The following is a 7562-nucleotide window of genomic DNA, read 5'->3' on the forward strand; positions in this document are numbered from 1 at the left end:
ACCATATAAAGCGTTCTGAAGGTTGGGGGTGGCAGAAAAGTCGGCTGGGTGTAGAAAAAGTTCCATGGTAAAGGGGCACTGACGAAAAATTTTGCATCTTGGTTTTTTGTTGCGGTAAGTAGCTAATCACCTACTCATCATGAGTGGAAAACTCATTTTCTTCAGCGTGCGACGGTTGTATTAGAGACGTTTTAATGCGGCCAGCCGCAGTTTCGGTTTTAGCGGGTGCCGTGAAACGTGAAATTTTGTGTACGCAAAGCTGTCCACGTGACCGCCGGATATCACAGAGCAGAGCTGCCGTTGCACTGTCAAATCCGCGTCGCCGGTAGTTTCTGCGAATGCGCCTACCTTATAATTTCGTCAGCCGCTTGATTAAAAAGCGACCGTTGACGTGACGCAGGGGCTGCGACTGCACATTGCTGCAGCTGCTAGAGAATGCCTTGAGACGGTTAATTTAGAGACGCGCGCTGAGAGCAGCTGACCGGTCTGCCTCCAGGTCCGCATACAGAAGTGTTCGTTAGTACTGCGGCGGATACACGATTGCCACTCTTCGATTGCAGCGGCGAAGATGACAATTTTTAATGCAACCCGCCATCGCATCATCAATCCTTTTCTCACACGTGCTGCGTTATTTGGAACTTGCGTTCAACTTCGCGCGTAGGTAACAAGTTATCGCTCGAGCTAACTGCGCCGCCTGTACCACTTCGCGGCCATGGTCGCCGGCTGCTCAGCAACCGTGCGGCTCGCTAAGCGCGCTTTTGGTGTCCAGAGTAATAAAAAACAATAAAATTAGAGCGCCTTGAAACGCTGTAAAACCTAAAGCGGTAAATAGATTTTACGCGCTGGCGCGTTCACGCGTCCCCAGGCGCGTGTCGGAGACGGCGCGCCTGGCGAAGCATGACGCGTTCGGCAAGCTCTGGCTATGTCAGATATTTTTACACACGCCGGAAGTTGCTTCCTCGGCAGCAGCCAATCAAACGACGCTGCCGTGGGCTTACGCTCCTTCTGTCTCTCAGCCGCAATGGCCGCATTCAGCAAGTTGTCGGCGATGGCGGTAAACAACCGAAAAATGATCTCTTGTGTGGCCAGCTGGACGTCTTTGTGGCTGGCCACGCAGAGGGACCACAAGAACCGACAAGTGAAAGATGCCTTGTGGAAAGAAGTGTGCGAAATAATGTTACCGGGAAAGGTCAGCAAAGGTACGTACGGCGCGTCTCCGCCGGCTTGACAGGTTGTGTTGATAGCAGCGGCTGATATTTCATTTCATCTACGCAGAGTGCATCACTGCGCTAGAAAAGCGGTGTAAATTGTCGAAAAACAAGGTTCGAAGGCCATTCGTCCTAGCCCAGAAAAATAAAAAAAAGCGACATGGGCACCGAAGACGCCGACGACTTCGACACCCAAGATGACGACGACGATGACGGGAACCCGCCAGCCAGCAGTGCAGTGTAGCCGGCTTCGTGGCCGTTCTACGAACAGCTGCTGTTCCTGCGCGACACCATGACCACCCGAAAGTAAGTTTATTGACGCTTTTATTAGCATTACGAAATAGCGAAAGAGAAAAGCTCGCGTATTTTTCGCGTCGAATAAAGAAGCTTGTGATTGTGATCCTTGCGGGAATGTTGGCGAAAGTCGCTAATACGCCACAGAATTTTACACGAAACGCGACGAGTCAAGGTAAAAACGCAGAAAAAGTGCTTATTGCGTATGTGTATTTCTTTCCTGTACACACCCAATGTGCATACTTTTGCGCCGTGATCCGCGTTCCCGCACCAGGATGGAGTCTTGATTAAAAGCTAAAAATTGCTTGTAACAGTACCAAAACCGCATCTGTAATGTGCGGTGTAATGTAAGGTTTAAACTAGGGGTGCTCTAAAAGTGGAAACCTATAGTAAATAAAAATTATGTCAAGCTGAAGCCAACAAAATTGAGCATTTTATTGCTTTCAGTGATTGGTGGGGCCGCTCATTGGAGAACTTCATTGGAGCAGCAGTTTTGTCAAGATGCAGAAGTGATTCCCTTGCAGTTCTTGGAACCACATAGGACGTCTACACTACTCAGATGTACAAGTGATGCCAAAAGTGCCCAAATCCTGTTGCATACAGTCATCCTGGACACCTTTCAGACACATGTAGAAGATGCAAACAGGGGTCTGATCTTGCACATACAGGTTGTTTCAGTGAACACTTTCAAAAATTCCTGAGGGTGGGAGTAAAGTTTTCCTTCGCACTCCTCCCCCACAAGTGGCTCCGCTGGTACCGCCGTCAGCCGATGAGGACCAGCAGCGAGATGTTCGCCAGTGCGGCCGACGATCTGTTAAGCCGCCGGAGGCGGCCGTCGAGGAGTCGATGGGTTCGGTGGTTGCTGGATTCCGGTAGTCATTATACGCAGGCTTGGGTACGATATAACTTGGAGTTTATAGGCAGTACTATTTACAAGAGAAATTTACAATATTTACATAAAATGGGTAACTCGTTACAACTCTCGGCATAGCCGAAGGTACAGGGTACCTACAAACGAGAATGGACCCAAGTGGTGGATCTTAGAAGAACGCTCGGCATAGCCGATGGCGCGAAGCGCCTGTAAGAAGTAAAATCCGAACCCCGGTAATGGGGTTCCTAGCATTTATAGGATTTGGGCAGCGCCCCTGCTGGTGCGAGAGTGCACATGATGTCAGGCGGATATCCGGGCTGACATCAGGGTGACTGACATCAGCTCTCAAAGCCCCGATTGGTCCACTACAAACAAATAAAACACACACACACAAAAAGAACTAACCAATCGTAAACATGTCACCCCCGCGTTCACATGACCCGATAATCTCTCTCATGCAACTCCTAGTCAGCTTTCCGCGAACGTTATTGCCACCGCTAAGCCAAGGCAAGGCCTCGGCTACACAAAGTCGCATACCGTGAGTAGTAGTCACCCCACTAGGTTGAACGGGCGGTAACTGCTCCAAGGCGAAAGGCGGACGGCTTAGAACGGTCTAGACTAACGCCTTACAGCAACGTCTTAACGTCTCGCCGCTTCGCCTTTGTTCACGGGCGCTCGCCGGCACAATGAGGAAGTCGGGGCTAATCCCCTCCCGAGGCCAAGGACGGCCGCCGCCCGACCCGCGGGAAGAGCTGACCGCATACCAGCGCAACGAAGGTTTTCGGGATAAGCACCCCCTCCTCTCGCCGCACAAAAGGAAGGAACGCGAGGCATGCGCTCGCGGCTTCCAACTTCGCGTCTCGCCGGTAAACAAAACGAGAATTACGCAGCGGGCTTACAGTGGGCTTTTCAAGAAAAATAGGAATTCTCTTAAGAAACAAGCTGTCAGGTTCGGAGGACGTCAGCAGTTATAAAATGTGATTTACATAGTTAATTAATAAAATTGTCTATGGAACTTTTGAATTAGCGAAGTTTGGCGGTTATTGCCAATTGCGAGTTTCTAGCCACAGAGACGACGATAACCGATCAATTTTTAGATCAACAAAAAACACACTCTGTAGAGCCCTGCAACCCGCAAAAATCAAGTATTTTTCCAGCATGAAACCGAAACGCAGGGCACATGGTGCGCCAGAAGTCTAGTGAAAATGCAACATCCGCTGATGACGTGTTGCAGTGACTGTGTCGCCCAATTCAAGAAGGCTCTGGTGATTCCCCACGCTAGGGAATCAGCTGATATAAACGCCATCGCCTCCTGTATTTTTTCAATGATCAACGGTCACCTTATACCACGTCTAGCGTTATCTTTTCTTTCGTTGGTAGGCGAGAGAAAAAGGCTAGCCGTCGCCCACGGCGCCGTCGCCAGTTTCAGGAGCCCAAGTGGGCGTTGGCGACAGTTTTGCTTTTCTTTTTTTTTATTGTCTTGACCATATCTGAAGTGGCTACCAGACGTGAAAAATGTGAAACGTCACCATCCGTTCATTTTTTTTTGTTAGGTTTATCTGCTGTTCGTTTATAATCGCTGCGTGTTAGAAAGCGCGTCAGACAAAGGAAAGGTTTGGTTGCTGGGTGAGGAAGGTTTTCGTGGCTGTGGCCGCATGCTGAGGCTTCCTAGCTAGGGTAAATTGCCCTTACATTTCGAATTGGCCGCCACATTCATTGAAGCACGTCACCAGTGGACGTTGCGTTCGCTCAAGACTTCCAGCGCTCCTCGAGCGCCGAGTTTCGTTTTCGAGCAAAAAACAACGGCAGGTTTCCTCGCGCACAGGGCTTTAAACACCGACTTTTTCGTTGTTTTAAAATATGATGTGAAATCGTCTTCTCCGGGACTACAAAATTACCGTTCACAATAGCCACCAAAATCCGCTAATTAAGAAGTTAATTAGGAGAGTTTAATTACCCACCTAAATAATGGGCACGCCCTTCTACTACCTGGCGTCCGCCGCAGCTAGCAGTCTCATTCTGAAGAGGGTTTCTTTTTTTCTCGAAGATCCTATTTTTAAGAATTTTTGAAAGTGTTCGCTGGAACACCCTGTATATTATGGGAATGGCTTCGAGCTATCTCTTAGAACCACATAATTATTAGTGAAGAGCAGTGGGAGACTGCTCCCCAGCTCAGATCCCGCGGATCAGCTCTGGGACATTCAGTTAGCCGAAGACGCTGCTAGGACCCAAAGGCACCTGGCTGACATCTAGGATGGAAGGCTAGCCCTCCTAAACTGGACAAAAAAATGTTCTTTCCCTCTCCCCCTTTTAATAAAAAACAACACAATTATAATTGTTTTCGCACGCACTATGCTGTAGTGTAACAAGCATGCATTTGTTAACAATGGCAATGTTGGCATGTTTGACGTTGCATAACGATCGCCTGCGTAAACACACTAACTTGCTCCAAGGGTCTGCCGGCAGCCGGAAGTTAAAAAAGGAACTCAGAATGGCATGCGCGATCCATGAGGCTTTCTGTATAACACAGTGCAGCAACGAGTGTGCTAGTACACATACACTATGGTAGTGTAAAAAGCATACATTTCTTAGCAGTGGGAATATTTTCTTGCTGTTACTAGAATATTTTGCCATGTTTCAGGGCAAACATTGACACCTTTTTACACACCTATACAACAATGCATACACCTTCATTTTTGCTGTGCAGGACTTCTGGCAACTTCGAGCCACAGAATAAGCAGAAAAAGCAGGATGCCCGGCAAGTGGGACGTCAGAGGACGGCAGAAATCCTATTTAGAGAAATGTCTCATAGCCAATTTGAGAGCATCGAATTTGATTAGACGGACGACCACGCTGATCTGTACCCAGTGCCGGTGGGGTCGATTGAGTGTGCCCCGTTGCTACCTAAACCAGCATCGCCATCGCTTGAGTCAACACAGTCATCAAGTGATTCGGCACCATCAGCGCTGGGAACTGTGTCATCGCTTGGGTTGGCGGGAACGTCACTGCAAAGCCAGGGGTCCCGCCTTGTCAGCGTGTCTGCGATGCAACCACCTAAAATAAGAAAAAGGAAAGACGGCGATGAAAGTTTGCTGATAGAGCATCTTGGAAAACTACCAAACTGTCTAGAGGAACAGGACGACCATCATCATTTTGCGTTGTCACTCGTGAGGGAAATGAGAGAAGTAAAAGAGGAACACCACTTGGACATGCGCATGAAGATTATTGAAGTGATCAAACAATTTAAAGTAGCTGAAGTGTGGTACCTCTTGTTTATTTAGAGCTGACAAAACGTGGGAAAACAGAACGAGGCATGTTGACTTGCGTGGTGCTACACGAGTGGGCCAATTATAGATGGGTAAACATGATTCAAAGTGTATTTGCGAATAAAGGAGTTTACCTTCAGAAAAGTGGGTGCAGCCCCTGCTCTTGCAGGCGCGTGAGAGCCCCTTCTTTGGAGACCCTTGGCTGGTGCCACTGCCAAGGCACCTCTCCAGCGCTGCTGCAAAAGTAGGCAGAGAAGAGGGCCCTGGCATCTGCAGCATCTGAACCGAAGTTTCTTGACTGCATCCCTTGATGCGGGAAACAGCAGGGGTCCACGTGCTGCCGCCCCGACGCCTGCTGATTGCCTTGCCTGCATTCTCCTGCGACCACATTCCCCAATTTTTCTAAGTGGTCCCGGAACTGCTGGGATTATTCGTTCAGGACGGACAAGAAATTGTGGAGAACGCATGCCGCTTTCCCCACAAAATCCACATTGTTGGGTAGGAGTGGGATTGTTCTCAGCAGAATGCGCCACCTGGCTGCCGTGATGTCAATGACATTCTCTGCACACCTCCTGGTAAAACGAAATAACAATAGTGCGAAATAGGTTTCAGAAGAAGCAACCTTTTAAAACCAATTCTGTAGACTTAATTTTGAACTGCAGCTGCAAGAACACCAACGTAAAATGATTACATGCTAGTACCGACTAACTTTGGTCAGCCCATTTAGCGGCAAAGTAACACACACATTGTAAAGCAACACAAACACATTTGGTGTCGAAGCCTCGATTAATCTTTCCACTCGCACTGATCTTCTGTTAGACAAACTTGTTTCCTTTCTTGATCACGTTAATGTACAGCTGCATCATAATGACTACACAGCATTTATTGTCGGAGCAAAAATGTCAGAATATTTTTTTACTGGCTGCCATGTTTTTTCTCTATCCGTGGCTATGTGGCCAGACCTCTTGCATTCCAATCGATACTATTGTGAAGCGCACATGTGCACCAGTTGCCCTTCCATCTACTGTCACATACTTAGGTTTATTAGTTTATTTTTTATACATCTTAAGATATCCGATAAGCACACGTATATAACGAACCCCAAAAGGTTGCTTGTCTCATGGGTTCCATTAGTGTTATGCCCACTGGACATACATAAATCTTTTTTGCTTGCTTACAGTGTGTTGCGGTATGGCATTCGCAGTTTTTATTTCTGTACCAACGTCTAGAAATACACCAATTTAAATCTGCACTTATGCTTGTAATGCATAGCTTACCACAAGCCGCATAAGCTGCTATGCAAGCCTGATTTTTCTGTGCTATTCAGACAGACAGGGCTGCTGCTGAAAATATTTTTCATACCGAGTTTGTACTAAGTATGGTGGGCTCTACCGAGAGTTTGAACTAAGTATTGTGAACTGTACGTTGTGCACTTTTTCTACCTCTTCTGTTTTTAGCTGTTTTCCCTCTGAATTGTTTTTGCTCAGCAGCCGTGTACTGAAATTAAGAGCTGCTGTTTTAGAGCTGTGGCTGACTATATGCTTTTAAATGTGGCTTCTGGTACCTTTTAAAAACTGTCTCCCTTTCGTGTTCATTGTTTTTATTTGCTTCATTTTTATTTCCCTTTATTAATGTCACAACGTCAAGTGTGTAATAAATGTTATTTCAAATGTTTTTTCTCTTTGTGTGAAATTAAGTGCGGCAAGCTCAGCATACCCAAAGAAATGGCCTGATATCATACCGTGCTAAATTGGACGCATTAATCAGAAAGGCATATAAGCAGGCTCTGGGCCTCCCAGTAAGCACCTCGAATGAAAAACTTTTAAAACTGGGTATTCACAACACAGTGGCTGAAATCATCGAGGCTCATCTATCAAACCAGCGACAAAGATTGGGGTCAAGTATTACTGGGAGAAGCCTCCT

The 7562-nt window shown here is 47.3% G+C and overlaps 1 pseudogene; it reads left to right on the top strand.

Moving 5' to 3' along the window:
- The first annotated feature begins 1368 nt into the window (after positions 1-1368).
- Positions 1369-5654, top strand: LOC144148506 (uncharacterized; annotated as a pseudogene).
- The last annotated feature ends 1908 nt before the right edge of the window (positions 5655-7562 follow it).

The sequence above is a fragment of the Haemaphysalis longicornis genome, unplaced genomic scaffold (assembly GCF_048455015.1).
Source record: "Haemaphysalis longicornis isolate Haplotype H1 unplaced genomic scaffold, Haemaphysalis longicornis Haplotype H1 scaffold_8, whole genome shotgun sequence".
Classification (NCBI taxonomy): domain Eukaryota; kingdom Metazoa; phylum Arthropoda; class Arachnida; order Ixodida; family Ixodidae; genus Haemaphysalis; species Haemaphysalis longicornis.